Source organism: Stegostoma tigrinum, chromosome 1 (genome assembly GCF_030684315.1).
Source record: "Stegostoma tigrinum isolate sSteTig4 chromosome 1, sSteTig4.hap1, whole genome shotgun sequence".
In the NCBI taxonomy this organism is placed as follows: domain Eukaryota; kingdom Metazoa; phylum Chordata; class Chondrichthyes; order Orectolobiformes; family Stegostomatidae; genus Stegostoma; species Stegostoma tigrinum.
This window is the reverse complement of record NC_081354.1, coordinates 27,945,333-27,965,761: the sequence shown is the minus strand read 5'-3', so window position 1 is coordinate 27,965,761 and position 20,429 is coordinate 27,945,333. Positions and strand designations below refer to the sequence as shown.

General features: G+C 44.3%; 1 protein-coding gene across 3 annotated transcripts in view; it reads right to left on the bottom strand.

Moving 5' to 3' along the window:
- znf330 (zinc finger protein 330) overlaps positions 1-20,429 on the bottom strand; it is a 171,518-nt gene that overhangs the window by 23,495 nt on the left and 127,594 nt on the right. Inside the window, exon 3 of one of the 3 annotated variants that reach the window (XM_059641883.1) lies at positions 14,419-14,587. The exons of the other annotated variants lie outside the window; for them this stretch is intronic. The gene's annotated coding sequence lies outside the window, so the exon portion shown is untranslated. The remainder of the gene's footprint in view (positions 1-14,418; positions 14,588-20,429) is intronic. 3 annotated transcript variants of the gene reach the window in all.

Sequence of the window (20,429 nt, the reverse complement as noted above, 5' to 3'; positions counted from 1 at the left end):
GATGTGCAGGTGAACCTCTGCTTAATGTGGAATGTCATCTTGGGGCCTGGGATGGGGGTGAGGGAGGAGGTGTGGGGACAAGTGTAGCATTTCCTGCGGTTGCAGGGGAAGGTGCCGGGTGTGGTGGGGTTGGAGGGCAGTGTGGAGCGAACAAGGGAGTCACGGAGAGAGTGGTCTCTCCGGAAAGCAGACAGGGGAGGGGATGGAAAAATGTCTTGGGTGGTGGGGTCGGATTGTAAATGGCGGAAGTGTCGGAGGATAATGCGTTGTATCCGGAGGTTGGTAGGGTGGTGTGTGAGAACGAGGGGGATCCTCTTGGGGCGGTTGTGGCGGGGGCGGGGTGTGAGGGATGTGTCGCGGGAAATGCGGGAGACGCGGTCAAGGGCGTTCTCAATCACCGTGGGGGGAAAGTTGCGGTCCTTAAAGAACTTGGACATCTGGGATGTGCGGGAGTGGAATGTCTTATCGTGGGAGCAGATGCGGCGGAGGCTGAGGAATTGGGAATAGGGGATGGAATTTTTGCAGGAGGGTGGGTGGGAGGAGGTGTATTCTAGGTAGCTGTGGGAGTCGGTGGGCTTGAAATGGACATCAGTTACAAGCTGGTTGCCTGAGATGGAGACTGAGAGGTCCAGGAAGGTGAGGGATGTGAGGGATGCGTGATACCACGCATTATCCTCCGACACTTCCGCCATTTACAATCCGACCCCACCACCCAAGACATTTTTCCATCCCCTCCCCTGTCTGCTTTCCGGAGAGACCACTCTCTCCGTGACTCCCTTGTTCGCTCCACACTGCCCTCCAACCCCACCACACCCGGCACCTTCCCCTGCAACCGCAGGAAATGCTACACTTGTCCCCACACCTCCTCCCTCACCCCCATCCCAGGCCCCAAGATGACATTCCACATTAAGCAGAGGTTCACCTGCACATCTGCCAATGTGGTATACTGCATCCACTGTACCCGGTGCGGCTTCCTCTACATTGGGGAAACCAAGCGGAGGCTTGGGGACCGCTTTGCAGAACACCTCCGCTCAGTTCGCAACAAACAACTGCACCTCCCAGTCGCAAACCATTTCCACTCCCCCTCCCATTCTCTTGATGACATGTCCATCATGGGCCTCCTGCACTGCCACAATGATGCCACCCGAAGGTTGCAGGAACAGCAACTCATATTCCGCCTGGGAACCCTGCAGCCATATGGTATCAATGTGGACTTCACCAGTTTCAAAATCTCCCCTTCCCCCACTGCATCCCTAAACCAGCCCAGTTCATCCCCTCCCCCCACTGCACCACACAACCAGCCCAGCTCTTCCCCCCCACCCACTGCATCCCAAAACCAGTCCAACCTGTCTCTGCCTCCCTAACCGGTTCTTCCTCTCACCCATCCCTTCCTCCCACCCCAAGCCGCACCCCCAGCTACCTACTAACCTCATCCCACCTCCTTGACCTGTCCGTCTTCCCTGGACTGACCTATCCCCTCCCTACCTCCCCACCTACACCCTCTCCACCTATCTTCTTTACTCTCCATCTTCGGTCCGCCTCCCCCTCTCTCCCTATTTATTCCAGTTCCCTCCCCCCATCCCCCTCTCTGATGAAGGGTCTAGGCCCGAAACGTCAGCTTTTGTGCTCCTGAGATGCTGCTTGGCCTGCTGTGTTCATCCAGCCTCAAATTTTATTATCTTGGAATCTCCAGCATCTGCAGTTCCCATTATCTCTGATACTATTTTACCCAGGTCCAATATGGGTCTATAGATAGCAACATTGGCCAGGCCACAGCATGGTGTATTGTGTGATTAGACCAGGTCACAGTATGGCATAATGTGTTATCACAGGGTACCGATGTCCAAATGGCAAAATCTGGATGCAAGTCTGAGTGTTGTTCAATAAAATTGCCCAGACTCGCCCCCATGATTTAATGGTGAGGCCAGAAACCTTCTCCCTGTTCCCATCATGTGATCTGCAGCCCTGCCCTCTCTATATCTAATTGATTGGTCATCTGGCTAGTTGTTGCCTTGAGTTCCAAAGCTATATACTTCCAATCCCACAGTCGAGGCTCTTGACATGAAAAGAGGTTTCTACACAGAGAGGCTTACACAAATCTTCACAGACACCATAGTAAGGTGATCAAGATAACAAAGTGTGAAGCTGGATGAACACTGCAGGCTCAGCAGCATCTCAGGAGCACAAAAGCTGACGTTTCGGGCCTAGACCCTTCATCAGAGAGGGGGATGGGGAGAGGGAACTGGAATAAATAGGGAGAGAGGGAGAGGTGGACCGAAGATGGAGAGAAAACAAGATAGGTAGAGAGGAGAGTATAGGTGAGGAGGTAGGGAGGGGATAGGTCAGTCCAGGGAAGATGGACAGGTCAAGGAGGCAGGATGAGGTGGTAGGTAAGAAATGGAGGTGCAGCTTGAGGTGGGAGGAAGGGATGGGTGAGAGGAAGAACAGGTTAGGGAAGCAGAGACAGGCTGGGCAGGTTTTGGGATGCGGTGGGGGGAGGGGAAGAACTGGGCTGATTTTGGGATGCAGTGAGGGAAGGGGAGATTTTGAAGCTTGTGAAGTCCACATTGATACCATTGGGCTGCAGGGTTCCCAAGTGGAATATGAGTTGCTGTTCTTGCAACCTTCGGGTGGCATCATTGTGGGACTGCAGGAGGTCCATGATGGACATGTCGTCTAAAGAATGGGAGGGGGAGTTGAAATGGTTCGTGACTGGGAGGTGCAGTTGTTTGTTGCAAACCGAGCGGAGGTGTTCTGCAAAGCGGTCCCCAAGCCTCCGCTTGGTTTCCCCAATGTAGAGGAAGCTACACTGGGTGCAATGGATACAATATACCACATTGGCAGATGTGCAGGTGAACATCTGCTTGATATGGAAGGTCATCTTGGGGTCTGGGATGGGGGTGAGGGAGGAGGTGTGGGGGCAAGTGTAGCACTTCCTGCAGTTGCAGGGGAAGGTGCCGGGTGTGGTGGGGTTGGAGGGGAGTGTGGAGCGGACAAGGGAGCCGCGGAGAGAGTGGTCTCTCCGGAAGGCAGACAAGGGTGGGGATGGAAAAATAGCTTAGGTGGTGGGGTTGGATTGTAGATGGCGCAAGTGTCGGAGGATGATACGTTGTATCCGGAAGTTGGTGGGGTGGTATGTGAGAACGAGGGAGATCCTCTGGGGGCGGTTGTGGCGGGGGCGGGGTGTGAGGGATGAGTTACGGGAAATGCGGGAGACGCGGTCAAGAGCGTTCTCGACCACTGCAGGGGGAAAGTTGCGGTCCTTGAAGAACGTGGACATCTGCGATGTGCGGGAGTGGAATGCCTCATCCTGGGGGCGGAGGCGGAGGAATTGGGAATAGGGGATGGAATTTTAGCAGGAGGGTGGGTGGGAGGAGGTGTCTGCTAGGTAGCTGTGGGAGAGAGTGGGCTTGAAATGGACATCAGTTTCTAGCTGGTTACCTGATCTCAGGCAAAAATTCCATCCCCTATTCCCAATTCCTCCGCCTCCGCCACATCTGCTCCCAGGATGAGGCATTCCACTCCCGCACATCGCAGATGTCCACGTTCTTCAAGGACTGCAACTTTCCCCCCGCAGTGGTCGAGAACGCCCTTGACCACGTCTCCCGCATTCTCCGCAACTCATCCCTCACACCCCGCCCCCGCCAGAACTGCCCCCAGAGGAGCCCCCTCGTTCTCACATACCACCCCACCAACCTCCGGATACAACGTATCATCCTCCGACACTTCCACCACTACAAATTTGTAATGTCTTATTAAACTGTCCCTGTGCACTTGATTTAACTTGATTTGATTTATTACTATTACATCTACCAAGATATAGTGAAAAGTATTGTCTTGCATGCCAACCAGACAAATCATACATTACATAAGCACATCAGGCTAAGAGAACAGAATGCAGAATATAGTGTTACAGCTACAGAGAAGTTGCAAAGAAAGATCAAGTCTAATATATGAGAGGTCCATTCATGAGTGGGAATAACAGCAGGCTAGAAGGTATTCTTAAATCTGGTGGTATGTGTTTTCAAACTTTTGTATCTTCTGGCTGACAAAAGAAGATTGAAAGAGTCTTTGATTATGTGGATGCAGAAAGTGCAGACAAAACCAATGGAAGGAATGTTGGTTTTAGTGATGGACTGACCTGCGTAGTCAACTCTCTGTAATTTCTTGTGGACTTGCAAAGAGCAAATGCCATACCAACCTGTGATGCATCCAGATCAAAAGATCATATATCCGGGAGTGGAATGCCTCATCTTGAGAGCAGATGTGGCAGAGGAGGAGGAATTGGGAATAGGGGATTACATCCTTGAAGGAAGATGGGCGAGAGGATGTAGGTGGTTACCAGAGATGGAGATAGAGAGGTCCGGAAAGGAGAGAGAGGTATCAGAGATGGTCCAGATGAACATAAGGTTGGGGTGGAAGGTGTTATGAAAGTGAATGAACTGTACGAGCTCATGTGGGAGCACGAGGTGGCGCCAATACACTCATCGATGTAACGGAAGAAGAGGTGGAGGATAGTGCCAGTGTAGCTGCGGAAGAGGGACTGTTCCATGTATCCTACCTAGAGGCAGGTGCATCTTGGAACCATACAAGGATACGATCCCCTATTCCCAATTCCCCCACTTCTACCGCATCTGCTCCCAAGAGGAGGCGTTCCACTCCTGGACGTCCCAGATGTCCTCGTTTTTCAAGGACTGCAATTTCACCCTCACAATGGTCAAAATCACCGTCAACCGCATCTCTTGCCTTTCCCTCACCTCAGCGCTCACACCCCTTCCCCACAATAAAAACAGAGATAAATTCCCCTTGTCCTCACCTATCACCCTATTACTTTACTAACACCTTTCACCCCAGCCTCAAATTCACCTGGACCATCTTCGATACCTCTGTGTCTCCACGGGGCAATCCACTCGCCCACATGCCAGATGTCCTCCAGTTTCAAGGACCATAACTCCCTCGACCTGTGACTGAAAATGCTTTCAACTGCATCTCTTGCATTTCCTGCACCTCTGCCCTCACATCGCCTCCCCAATAAAAATAAAGAGAGAATCCCCCTTGTTGTCACACATCACTCCACCAACCCCTGCATCCAACATATCATCCTCCGCCACTTCTGCCAACTACAATGTGACCCCACCACAAAGAATAAACTTCCCTCCCCACTTTTATTTGCCTTCTGGAGGGACTGAGCTCTCTGCAACTCCCTCATCTGGTCCGCATTCCCCACCACCCCCGACACCTTTCCCTGCAACTGCAGGAGGTGCTACACCTGTCCCTACACCTCTCCCCTCACTTCCATCCCAAGCCCCAAGAAAATCTTCCATGTTAAACAGATGTCCACCTGCACATCATGTCCCCCATTTCTGATGAAAGGTCCAGACCTGAAACATCAGCTTTCCTGCTCCTCTGATGCTGCCTGGCCTGCTGTGTCCATCCAGTTCCATACCTTGTTATCTTGTTGGTGATGATCATTCACAGGAACTTGACACTCTCGATCATTCTCCACCTCAGCACCATTAATACAGATAGGGACGTGCCCTCCAGTCCGCTTCCTGAAGTGAATAACCAGATCCTTCATTTTGCTGACATTAATGGAGAGATTGTTATTTTTACACAATGCTGCTAAGCACTCAATCTCTTTCCAGGATTCTCTCTTGTCGTTGTTTGAGATCTGCCTTACAACAGTGGTGTTATCAGCAAACTTTTAAATAGAGTTGGGCTGGAAGTTGACTGCAGAGTCATGAATGTATAAGGAGTATAGTAGTGGGCCGAGCATGCAGCCTTGTGGGACTCCGGTGTTCACCTTTGGGATCATTGTTGCAAACTTCCGCTGCACCCCATCCAATGCCAGAAGATTCTCCCTTAGATCTGAGGCCCAAAACTGTTCACAATGTTCTAAATGCAGTCTGACCAAAGCCTTATACAGCCCCATCAGTACATCTCTGCTCCTGTATTCTATCCCTCTTGAAATGAATGCTAACATTGCATTTGCCTTCCTAACTGCCAAGTGAACCTGCATGTTATCCTTAACAGAATCCTAGATTAGGACTCCCACGTTCCTGTGTGCCTCTGATTTCTGAAGCCTTTTACCATTTAGAAAATAGCCTACCCCTTTATTGTTCCTATGAAAGTGCTTAACCTCACATTTTCCCACATTGTAATCATCTGCCACTTCTTTGCCCAGTCTCCCCATTTCCTCAACACTACCTATCCCTCCACCTATCTATATGTCACCTGCTTACTTAACAACAGTGCCCTCAGTTCCTTTGTCCAGATTGTTAATGTATCATGTGAATAGTTGTGGTCCCAACACTAACCCCAGTTGAACTTCACTCGTTACAGGCTGTCATCCTGAAAGAGAACCTTTTATCCCAACTCTCTGCCTTCTGCCAGTCACCAATCCTCTATCCATGGCAGTACCTTGTCCCTAACACCATACACACAATGAACCTGAACTGACCAGACTCTCAGGCAGTGCATTCCAGACTTTAACTACTTGTCATGTGAAAAAGGATATTAATCTTGCTCACAGTCAAAGAATGAATTTTAAAAATTAACAATCTGCAAATATTTACCTACTATTGATTAGAACCAAAATGCAATACAGATTTTTGCATGCTGAACAAGAAACAGGACTCATCATATTCCTTTTTGCTGTAACTTGAACTCTGATGAACTTAGTGCTGAACTTTATTTTTCAAAGATCATGCTTTACTTTCAGATCATTTAAAATTGGATATAGTTAGTATTAACATTAAGATGCATATAAAGTATGAAATAAAGCAGATTATTTTAAATTTTCTCCTGAGGTTAATTATGTGATAGGGTAGGGTTTTTTCAGTTCAGTGTAAAATGCCCGTTAACTTAGGGTCATATCAAATGGCTCAATGATTATATTTAACAAGGCTCGCAAAAACTTTTTGTTTCTATATTGATATACTTTGGAAAATCCTACAACTGTTTTAAAGCTTCTAACATTTTCATTTTTATTGATATGTTTGAAAAAATATTTCAAACATTTCTCTGCTTAGCTCCTCTGTGGAATCTTGCTGTGTAAAATCAGTTGCCACAGCAGAGCACTTTCAAAAGTCTGTCGTCAGCTGTGAGGCTCAGCTGTTGAGAAGGACTGCATGAACCAGGAGGATATAGGAAGCACCTCTTCACATGAAAGGGGAGTGCAAATGTGCCAGCCTTTGCACAAGACTGCTGTAGGCCCTTGCCAAACTGAGACTGTTGTCTTTTTGACGGGGGCGGTAAGAGTATTGAGGGATTTTTAAGGCAAAAGTACAGATTGATGCGGCCGAGGTACTGAGCACCCAAAATCCAACAGAATGGCAGAGCAAATCTGGGTGGGATGCTCTGTGGAGGGTTGGTGCAGACTCGATGGGCTGAATGGCATCTTTTATGCGCTGTAGGAATTCTGTGATTTTTTTTAACCTCTTGAACAACAAGTTTTTCCTTATGTGTATTTTGCAATTACTTTCTACTTTCCTTAATGATTTATCTAAAGAAAGAAACAAGTTACACTGTGTAGCACCTTTCATTTGCACAGAATGTTCTGAAACACATTTGAACACATTAGTTACTGTTGTTATGTAGTTAAATATTGCTGTCAAATTGCGCATGGCAGAATTGCACATATAGCAATGTGATAAATGACCTGATATTGTTTTCTCAGTTGTTTTTGTAGAAAGCACTTTTTTGAGTGTTGCCTAGGGATTAAGCTTGATCGAGCACCAGGAACACCCTGCTGTTGGTATTTAAACAGTACAGTGGAACATTTCACATTCACCAGAGAGAACAGATAAGACCTTGACATAAAGTTTCAGAAAGAAAGAATTTCTAACAATGCAGTAATCCCTCAAAATTGCGTTAAAGTATTTGCTTAGAATAAATACACAAGTCTCTGGTCAGGGGCTTAAATTTGCAACCTCCTGGCCCTGAAATGAAAATGCCACCATTGTGTGAAGCCACTTAGTTCTCCATATTGCCCAACATCATCCATCTTTAAATGTTATAAAAACACTCAGCAAAGCAGACAGTGTTAAAACGCTGGATGTTAGCTTGGAGGCAGGATGTGAGCTATACAGACGTTTCAGGTCTGGAAAGACGGAAGAACAGGTTTTCCCAAGATCTGACAAGGTTCAATATCCAACAATAATTTTTATTTCTGTTTACCAACCTTCCAGATTAAGAGAGTGGCTATAGCTGTCAAATGGATAGGTAACTGGAACATCTGAGGAGCAAAGAGAAGAGGGTCAGAGGAAGTGAAGATCTTTGGAGAAGCAGTGGAGGAGATCAGAGGGCTTGGGGAAAAATTAAAGATGCAGGAAATCAGAATATATGGAAAGAGATAGCTTGATTGGGAGCCTAGATTGGTTCAGATGCAAAGGAGATTGGAGTCCTAGAATAAGAAGGTTTGGGGTGATTGGAAGAGGGGTGTGGAACTCAGCAGGGCTTTACAGATTTTTAATGGACATCTAGTGGTGATGGGGGTGGTGATTGGGGTTGTGTCTGATCTTTGAGACAGGATGTAGTTGGTAAACTGGGTCCAATGTGTATGTGAGAAGTCTGGGATCTAAAATAGTAACTGAAACTTAGGAATAGAAGTAGTCCATTAAGCTCCTCGAGCCTGTTCTGCTATTTTGCAATTTAGTCACAGTTTAAAGGTTCGGGGTACTTCTGTTATAGCTTGCTGTTTAGCATAGAAACAAAGCCAGAAAGCTAATCGTGGTTATTAGTAGTGATCAGCGAAGATGACGGACATGTTGTTGCACAGTACCGTGCTATGTCAATGCCATCCCTACACCCTGTATCATCAGCATATGCAGTAAAGATCTGGATGTGAGTTTGCTCGCTGAGCTGGAAGGTTAGTTTTCAGACGTTTCGTCACCATTCTAGGTAACATCATCAGTGAGCCTCCGACGAAGTACTGGTGTTATGTCCCGCCTTCTATTTATCTGGTTAGGTTTTCTTGGGTTGGTGATGTCATTTCCTGCACAGGGAATGACATCACCAACCCAAGGAAACCTAACCAGATAAATAGAAGGCGGGACATAACACCAGTGCTTCGTCGGAGGCTCACTGATGATGTTACCTAGAATGGTGACGAAACGTCTGAAAACTAACCTTCCAGCTCAGCGAGCAAACTCACATCCAGAATCTCAACCTGAGCTACAAATCTTCTCAAAACTCGCTATGCAGTAAAGATATTGCATGTGCTTCAACCAAATGGCTTTAACTCAAAGTCTACAGTGAATAGTCATCAACAGACAAAGAGAGACAGCCTTCAGTCAGGAGGTCCCGGCATCATAAGTCATGAGGAACATTCACTATAGTCCAGGGGCTTAGACACAGTCATTCGGCCACAGGGTTGTCAAGTTAGGGAATCCATATCTCCAACATCCAAGGAGCAGGTCGTGGTCAATCCATGGGCAACCACTCTGGGGATTCACAATAATTCAGTTGGGGAGCTCCCCACCAATCAGTCAAGTGGTCTAGTTAGTTATCACATGGGGCTATCTATCCAATTGGTCAGAGTGGTAGGTCATAGTCACTCCTGGGCATAGCTCAGTGAAAGTCAAGAGGTGTCATCAGGAACTATTGCTTTGGTAGGAAGATGGATAACATGGGTTACCGCACAGTGGGGATTTGGGGAACATTGATGATCAAGACCACCTGGGTGGCATTGCAGCACAATGTTTAACATGACTAAGCTGTAGGTGACACTGGGCATTGTGGGAAGAGTAGCATTCCCTTAGACAGGGTTATCAGGTGGGTTCAGGCCAAGGACAGGTAACGTTTATACATTGACTCCGGAATAGCAACACAGTTACAAATATACACGTGTACATACACTCCTTTGCGCCTTGAAAAGTGTTTCTTTTTTAGAACCCTTCCCATGATGTGCATAGGCTGGCAGCCCTTGTCCTTGTGCATGATTGGCATTGAAAATGGCATTGGTGCTAGGATTCGCAGCAATGGCGAGTACCACCAACAGGCTGTGATAGCATTGTTGTGCATAGGTCATGAGGGAAGTTTCAGAGGACAGTGTAAGACTTGAAATGGGTCATGGAGAGAAACCCTTTGTGAAGCTTATCACATTTGACAATTAGCTGATTTCTGGTAAATTTCAACTCCCAGTAACTCAAGGGAGATCAGGACAGCTTTGTGGAAATTCTGACAGGCACTTGTACAACATTGCTGATGAAACAAGAGGAGAAGTGTTCCTGTTGTATGGATCCTAACAACTACCACACCCCCAACCACCACCACCACCAATGTTTACCTCTGATAATGCCAATGGATCCCACCTCCCAGTGAGTTCTAAGCATCTACGCATCCAGATCACTCAGCGATCAAGCACTCCCACCCTAGGTTGGGAATCTAACATCCATCTCCCCTGACTCTTCCCCCTTCATACCATATTCCCATGACCAGTTGCAATTCTTACTCCTGCAGCCAGCTCCATGGCTATTGATGTTCAGTTGCAAGCAAAACCTGTCAAGCAGCCGAATACCAAGCAGAGATCCTATAAAACTTCTAAATTTAGAAACATCTTCTGTTTTTACTTCAGATTTTTAGCATCTTTGTGAGTGGGCTTTTGCCTATCTTGCATCATCTGATTTCCAAGTGGTTAAGTTTGATCTTCTCTGATGTTTCTACTAATTTACATTTTTCCTGGCAAAGTTTAGACATTGCTTTATTACTATTGGCTTTTTCTTGGTATTATTATGGTCAAGGGTGGGCTTACTCCCCCAGGAATTCTTCAGAATTGTTACAGAATAAACAATACAAAACTATGGAGTAACAGATGGGAAAATTACAATCTTCCAATTTCCTATGCGGTTTTCGGCCCCTGATCATAGTAATTGGAGGTTAAGTGGTTTTGAAACAGCAGGAAAGTTATATCATTTGATGCAAGATGTTTACTTTTCTGCAGCAATGTGGTCTTTGTATGTTTTCACCCTTCAAAGAGATAAACTCTATTTCAAAACAACACGGTTCATCACAAGGTATGTGATACATAAGCAACAAAACATGAGATTCATTTATTCATCTTTTCTCCCCCTGCCTTAAACAATCTTCCAAAATTTTTCAGCATTTCTTAAAGCTTTAACTTATTCCATCATTTTGTACTCAAGACAATGCATTTACTATAACATTACATTTTTCAGCAATGAGAATAATTTTTGCATTGAATGGTTGAAACAATAGACTCTATTGAACTGTCTCAGATTTCAAGTTTTAAATTTTTCAAAGAATGCCAGCAGATTATAGTCATCATAGATTAATCATGTCTTTGCTTTGTATTGGACATAGACTCCAAAACGCTGAAGAGCCAATTGTAATGCAAAATTCTCCTTTTCTATGGTAGGGTACTTCCACTGATATTGGTTTTGTTTCTTAGAAAAGTAGCTCACTATTCCCAACTCAGCATTCTATAACAAAACCACACTTACCTCCAAGTCACTAGCATCCATCACCACATTAAAAGGTTTGTTAAAATCAGGGGTGGCCAATACTTGTTCATTTACTAAGACTGCCATCTCAAAAGCTGCTTGGCATTCTTCTGACCACGCCACTTTTGTGTGTTTTCATATTAAATTTGTTAAAGGTATAACATTCCAACAAAATCTCATGATTTTCCATTTATTTCTCACAGCTGATGCACTTCTGGATAGAATGTCATAGAGTCAGGACGGTTAACGTATGATAGAAACAATGACACAGCCAAGGTTGCACAATCAGTAGGACAAGGGGAGACTTACAAGGGAGATGAGCAATTTTTGATATTTGTACTGTGAGAAATAAATGACATCTGCTTAATGGATAATTGAAAATTGTTCAGATTAGAAATTAAGTACGTGACTAAAGTGTTTAAAAGATAAGAACATGTCGGTTTTAGATGGAGCTCAGTCTTGGAGTGGTTAAGACTGACCTGTGCTTGTGAGCACTGAATACACAACTATAACCTGTACCTGAGTCTTCTAATAGTTTGTCAAGCTAAACTACAATACCTGCCATGTATGATCTTAGTTTCCGAACTGAAAGGCTTTGGCAATTCTTTTCACTAGCAGCTACTACAGATCTGACCAATCTTTGCAGTTTCTGCTTGCTGTCCTCTGGAATGTCTACCCCTCCTCACTCAGTGCTTTCTATACTGAGTATTCACCTGGTTATTTGACTCTCACCCACATTAGCGTCGTGTGACTCTCTGCCCTACCTCTGAATGGCAAATTAAAAAGTACCCATCCAAATGCAGCACTGGTCCTGGGATTCCGATGAACATGCCAAACACTGTTGTGGTACAACTTGACAAGTTACTAGAAGATTCAAGTACATGTTATGATCATTGACTCAAGCATACAATAAGAGATCCGGCCTTAAATAGACTTAGACTGCACTGAGGGAAAAACCCATAAGTTCCCATTTCTTACATACTTTAGGTCACATACTTAATTTCTAATCTGATCGATTTCAAATCACCTTAAGTGATTTACTCAATTTTAATATGGTGGACTTACCAGACTTAAAACAAATGTAATTTATTTACATCCTACAGTACCTATATCAGGCACTGGTCTTGTCCAGGTCTCCCTTTATTATGCTGATCGCACAGTCTATGCTGGTCTTCCTGATTTCTATAACATATTTTCCGGCCTGGTTTGTTGCCATAGTTTCATTCCTTATCCTGTCTACAGTACACCTGCTAATCTTCTGCTATTTTCTTTTCTGCAAACATCTTATTTTACTGAAAACACTTCTGACTGGAACTATTCAACCCTGTCACTCCGATCAATTGCAAAGGTTAACGTAGATCAGATTTAAATCTTCATCTATCAAATCAAGAGGTCCAGGAGGAACAAGTTTGAAAGCAGATGTCAGATTGTGACAAGATTAACATATAAAGACTTGCCAGGAAATATCGGTTTATTTATGTAACAAGTTTAACTTTATTAACTACAAGCAACAGTAAAGATGAAAGAGAAGTCAGAACTATAAAAGAACCTCTGAAGAAAAGGAATGATATTAACTTGGCTCTATTTAATGAATTTTCTCTCTGCTGGAAGGAAGTTCAATGCAGTTTCTATTGTTGTACAAAAAATTAAAACCTGATATAACCATGGAATACCATCATAGAGTGAGAAAATGTGCGGATGTCCAAACCGAAAAGCAAGCTAGGAAGTACAATCACTGTCACTGAGCAGGGGAGTCACCAATTACTCTCCCAACAGGAGTGTGAATCGAAAACCAACAAAAAAAAGAACTGTTGTTGAGAAAACAGAATGTCTAAGCTCATATTTGATAGCAACGTCACAAAGTATTTTAGGGAGAATCAAAGAGCTATAGTATCCATAAAAAGACTAGTACTTCAGAAGGGTCTAGGCCTGAAACGTCAGCTTTGCTGCTCCTTTGATGCTGCTTCGCCTGCTGTGTTCATCCAGCTCTACACTTTGTTATCTCAGATTCTCCAGCATCTGCAGTTCCTACTATTTCCCAAACAAGATCAGAAAGCTTTGTAACATCATTTCATAGACTAACCCTGAAATGCCTGAAATTTTTGATGGAAATGTTGCAAAATACAAATACTCAGAAAGAAGACATGAATGCGTGTGTAGTGGTTGTGAAGAGTGGGGGGGGGTGTGGTTGTCTAAGAGATTGTAATGTAATGATGATGTATGATCACATGAGTAGAGGAGATCTGGAATAGGACCTCTTGGAGGAGTTACTTTGAGCATATGTAAATAGTTAGCCTATAGAGTAATCTGAAAGGCAATCAGAATCCCTAACTGTCCAAGGACAAAACATGGTAGCAGCAGATTGAATATTTGCACTACTCTGGTTTTATTTCAGATTTCCAGCATCTGCTTTTGTATTATATAATTGCACACCTCCAACTCTTTCCTTTTCTTTCCTCCTCTTTATTTCCGACTTAAAATATTAAATGGTTCTGAAGGCTAAATAATAGCATCAATGTCAAATACAGTGACATAAGCAACTCAGTATTCTTATATGTTTTTCTCAACAAATTTAAATCTTTCTATGCAAAATTCTCTTCAATATAACTAAAACAAGATTATCACCCATTCTACAGTTAGAGCCACAACACAGAAGTGCAGACATATTGCAGCTGTGTGTTTATACTTACCCGCGGCGCAAATCCATTTCCTTGATTTGCTAAATAACAGTGACAAATCTTATCCTAACTGAGTTGGATACATTTTCAGAAATGAATTTAAGATTTGTGACATAGACAACTAAGCTATAAAAATAAACATATTATAGAACATTCAGCTAATATTTGAATTGTACAAGTAACACAAGTGCATTTGTACTCATTTCAGATTATACTTTCACAGCTTATCCTGCTTATATAATGTGTTTCTACCTCTGATTATCAATAAAACCACTCACCTTAACTATTATTCCATGCCTGCAGTTTACTTGTTTTCGATTTCTTTTGTTTTTATTTTATCAATTCTTTTCTCTAGTCTCATTTTCATTAAGAATCTTTCTTTCATATTGTGGCTTCTGCTTGTTGCCTGGACCTCTTGTCTTCCAACAATCTTCACTTTTTGTCCAACTGTTTGAGGCATACATGGAAATAGATAGAAGTTACCATCTTATGAGGGTTTTTCTCAATGCAAGCTTTAGTTTTCTTGTTTGCACATCCTTCGCCTTCACATAATAAATCTGTCTATTGTTCTTCCAACTTTTGCATCACAGCTATCATCTTGCGTAATCATTTGTCCTAAATAGACAAACTTACCAAACTATTCTAACGTGACACAAGGTATTTCAGTTTTCACTCTTGGTAATGAATTCCTTCTAACACCATTGTTTTTGAATTTTTGGAGTTTGTACACAATGTATACAATTTACTTGATCTACAATACTTTATAGGACTTCTTTTGATTCTGCAAGTAGCGCTGTCTCCAGCACACTGCAAGTTTGTTATACACTTGCATCCAGTATTTGCCCAAGAAGGGACATCTAATTCTCTGAATATTTGTACTCTGTACAGATTAAATGTATTTTTATAGTCTTGTCATACTCCTCTCTTCATTTGAAACATGTCTAATTGTCCCTGTAAAAAGCTGATGCTTGCTATTTGGTCTCCATTTGGCTTTGGATAAATCCACAAATTCCCACAGAGCAGAAAGAGGCCAATCAGCTCATTGAATCTGCACTGACCTTCCAAAGAGCATCCCACCCAGGCTCACCGCCCATCCTATCCTGGTAACCCCATCTTTACTTGCAGCTAATCCACCCAACCCATTTCTCCAAGAGCTTTTAGTTGTTTCCCTCATCTTTCCCTAGAGCTTTTCCAGTTCTCATCAATTTCAAAGCATTCTTTACCTGTTTCGTCTGTTGTTTGTCTCTATATCTTGAAAGGTTCATCAATTTGGATCAGCATACAAATCATCTATATATTCTGTCTAAGAGTTTGTTACTTTCAAGTTATATTTTACCATTTTTGTCTTTTGTGTACTCAATAACTGTTGTTAACACTTTCTATCTGCTAAAGATTTCACCTTCTGGTACATAAATCTCTTTTTATTATTTATTTTAGCTTCACTACTTTATTACACACCTCATTAGACTATTTCTGTTTAGTTCTCCATTTTCTTTCCAATTTCATCAAACTCAGTTGTGTGTCTTTTCTTTCCTCCTTCTACTGTCACCACTAATATCTCATCTGACATCCTCTCCTCGTCTTTCGCTTCTCCATTTTTGTGATATTTCCTTTGCAGCATGTTGTGTACCCTCTTTCATGTGTTTCCATTTGCTTTTTATTTATTTTACTGCAAATTCTATTTGTTTTGATCACTCAGTCCAGGGGCATTCATACCAGTTTTATTTAAATTTAACTCTCAGAAGTCTCCATTTTTCAACATGACAAGTTCTAAATGGTAGCACAACTGTTTTTGTACCATTTTCAATTTCAATGTCATTTTTGCCACTAAGAGAAAATGTTCTGAATTTATATCCATGCCAGGACATGTATGTATCTTCTTTATAATATTTTTAAAGCATTGCTTCTGTATCACATTAGGGCGGCACGGTGGCTCGGTGGTTATCACTGCAGCCTCATAACAGCAGGGACCCGGGTTCAATTCCAGCCTCGGGTAACTGTCTGTGTGGAGTTTGCACATTCTCCCCGTGTCTGCGTGGGTTTCCTCCGGGTACTTCAGTTTCCTCCCACAGTCCAAAGATGTGCGGACTAGGTGGATGGGCCATGCTAAGTTGCCCGTAGTGTTCAGGGGTGTGTGGGTTCTTGGGGTATGGGTCTGTGTGGGATGCTGCAAGGGGCAGTATGGACTTGTTGGGCCAAAGGGCCTGTTTCCACACTGTATGAAATCTAAACAAAGAACAAAGAAACCTACAGCACAGGAACAGGCCCTTCGGCCCTCCAAGCCTGCGCCGATCAAGATCCTCTGTCTAACCCGTCATCTATTTTCTAACGGTCTGTGTCCATTTGCTTCCTGCCCATCTATGTACCTGTCCAAATATATCTTAAAAGACGCTAACGTGTCTACCACCTCCGCTGGCAACGCGTTCCAGGCGCCCACCACCATCTGTGTAAAGAACTTCCCACGCATATCTCCCTTAAACTTTCCTCCTCTCACTTCGAACTCGTGACCCCTACTAATTGAGTCCCCCACTCTGGGAAAAAGCTTTTTGCTATCCACCCTGTCTATACCCCTCATGATTTTGTAGACCTCAATCAGGTCTCCCCTCAATCTCCGTCTTTCTAATGAAAATAATCCTAATCTATTCAACCTCTCTTCATAGCTAGCACCCTCCATACCAGGCAACATCCTGGTGAACCTCCTCTGCACCCTCTCCAAAGCATCCACATCCTTTTGGTAATGGGGCGACCAGAACTGTACACAGTACTCCAAATGTGGCCGAACCAAAGTCCAATACAACTGCAACATGACCTGCCAACTCTTGTACTCAATACCCCACCCAATGAAGGAAAGCATGCCATATGTCTTCTTGACCACCCTATTGACCTGCATTGTCACCTTCAGGGAACAATGGACCTGAACACCCAGATCTCTGTTCATCAATTTTCCCTAGGACTTTTCCATTTACTGTATAGTTTGCCCTTGAATTTGATCTTCCAAAATGCATCACCTCGCATTTGCCCGGATTGAACTCCATCTGCCATTTATCTGCCCAACTCTCCAGCCTATCTATATTCTGCTGTAATTTCTGACAGTCCCCTTCTCTATCAGCTACTCCACCAGTCTTAGTGTCATCAGCAAACTTGCTGATCAGACCACCTACACCTTCCTCCAAATCATTTACATATATCACAAACAACAGTGGTCCCAGCACAGATCCCTGTGGAACGCCACTGGTCACAGGTCTCCAATTTGAGAAACTCCCTTCTACTACTACCCTCTGTCTCCTATTGCCCAGCCAGTTTTTTATCCATCTAGCTAGCACACCCTGGACCCCATGTGACCTCACTTTCTCCATCAGCCTGCCATGGGGAACCTTATCAAACGCCTTACTGAAGTCCATGTATATGACATCTGCAGCCTTTCCCTCATCAATCAACATTGCCACATCCTCAAAGAATTCTATTAAGTTGGTAAGACATGACCTTCCTTGCATAAAACCATGTTGCCTATCACTGATAAGCCCTTTTTCTTCCAAATGGGAATAGATCCTATCCCTCAGTATCTTCTCCAGTAGGTTCCCTACCACTGACGTCAGGCTCACCAGTCGATAATTACCTGGATTATCCTTGCTGCCCTCCTTAAACAAGGGGACAACATTAGCAAGTCTCCAGTCCTCTGGGACCTCACCCGTGTCTAAGGACACTGCAAAGATATCTGTTATGGCCCCAGCTATTTCCTCTCTCGCTTCCCTCAATAACCTGGGATAGATCCCATCATGACCTGGGGACTTGTCCACCTTAATGTCTTTTAGGATACCTAACACTTCCTCCTTCCTTATGTCAACTTGGCCTAGACTAAGCAAACATCTATCCCTAACCTCAACATCCGTCATGTCCCTCTCCTTGGTGAATACCGATGCAAAGTACTTGTTAAGAATGTCACCCATTTTCTCTGACTCAGCACATAACTTTCCTTCTTTGTCCTTAAGTGGGCCAATCCTTTCTCTAGTTACCCTCTTGCTCTTTATATATGAATAAAAGGCTTTGGGATTTTCCTTAACCATGCTTGCCAGCAATATCTCATGTCCTCTCTTAGCCCTCTTAATCCCTTTTTTCAGATTCGCTCTACATTCCAGATATTCTTGCAAAGCTTTGTCTGTCTTCAGTCGCCTAGCCCTCATGTATGCTTCCTTTTTTCTCTTGGCTAGTCTCACAATTTCACCTGTCATCCATGGCTCCCTAATCTTGTCTTTTCTATTCCTCATTTTCATAGGAACATGTCTCTCCTGCACGCTAATCAGCCTCTCCTTAAAAGCCTCTCACATATCAAATGTGGATTTACCTTCAAACAGTTTCTCCCAATCTACATTCCTCAGATCCTGCCGAATCTTGGTACAGTCGGCCTTCCCCCAGTTTAGTACTCTTCCTTTAGGACGACTCCTATCCTTGTCCATGAGGATTGTAAAACTTACGGAATTGTGGTCGCTATTTCCAAAGTAGTCCCCTATTGTAATATCAACCACCTGGCCGGGTTCATTCCCCAGCACCAGGTCCAGTATGGCCCTTTCCCGAGTTGGACTACATACATACTGCTCTAGAAAACCCTCCTGGACACCCCTTACAAATTCTGCTCCGTCTTGACCCCTAACACTGATTGAATCCCAGTCAATGTTGGGAACATTAAAATCTCCCATCACCACCACCCTGTTTCTCCTACACCTTTCCATTATCTGTTTACATATTTGTACCTCTATCTCACGCTCGCTGTTGGGAGGCCTGCAGTACAGCCCCAGCATTTTTACTGTATCCTTCCTATTTCTGAGTTCTACCCATATTGCTTCACTGCTTGAGTCCTCCATGGGGCCCTCCTTCAGTGTGGCTGTGATATTGTCTTTGACCATTACTGCAACTCCTCCACCCCTTTTACCTCCCTCTCTATCCCATCAGAAGCATCGATATCCTGGGACAACTAGTTGCCAGTCATGCGCTTCCCTCAACCAACTCTCAGTAATAACAATAACATCATACTTCCAGGTACCGATCCAAGCCCTAAGCTCATCTGCCTTATCTACTACACTTCTCGCATTAAAACAAATGCACCCCAGACCACCTGTCCCTTTGTGTTCATCATCTGCTCCCCGACTACTATTCCCTTTAGTCTCACTGACTCCATTATCTGGTTCCCTACAGGCTTTCGTTTCTACCTCTTTTCTGTCCAATATTTGGTTCCCATCCCCCTGCCACATTAGTTTAAACCCTCCCCCACAGCATTAGCAAAAGCACCCCCAAGGACATTGGTTCCAGTCCGGTTCAGGTGTAGACCGTCCAATTTGTAATAGTCCCACCCTCCCCAGAACCGGTTCCAATGTCCCAAAAATCTGAATCCCTCCCTCCTACACCATCTCTCAAGCCACGCATTCATCCTGGCTATTCTTTCATTTCTGCACTGACTAGCACGTGGCACTGGTAGCAAACCTGAGATTACTACCTTTGAGGTCCTACTTTTTAACTTGGCTCCTAACTTCCTAAATTCTGCTTGTAGGACCTCATCCCATTTTCTGCCTATTTCGTTGGTGCCTATATGCACCACGACAACTGGCTGTTTGCCCTCCCCCTTCAGAATGTTCTGCAGCCGATCGGAGACATCCCTGACCCGTACACCTGGGAGGCAACATACCATTCGGGAGTACCGTTTTCGACCGCAGAACCGCCTATCTACTCCCTTTACAATGAATCCCCAAAGACTATCGCCCTTCCACTTTTTTTCCCGCCCTTCTGTACAGCAGAGCCAGCCACGGTGCCATGAACCTGGCTACTGCTGCCTTCCCCTGGTGAGCCATCTCCCCCAACAGTATCCAAAACAGAATACCTATTTTGGAGGGAGATGACCGCAGGGGACACCTGCACTGCCTTCCTGCTCTTTCTCTGCCTTTTGGTCACCCATTCGCTATCTCCCTCAGCAATCCTAATCTGCAGTGTGACTAAATTGCTAAACGTGCTACCCATGACCCCCTCAGCATCGCGTATGCTCCAAAGTGAGTCCATCCGCAGCTCCAGAGCTGTCATGCGGTCGAACAAGAGCTGCAGCTGGACACACTTCCTGCACGTGAAGGAGTAGGGGACAACAGCCCTATCCCTGAGCTCCCACATTGAACAAGAGGAGCACAACACGGGTGTGAGATCTCCTGACATTATTAAACTTAACTTAGATAAATGAAAAAGGAACCAAAAGGTTTTTGTCAATCACACGATATATATATAAAGCAACGTGAAACAGAAAAAGCCTTAC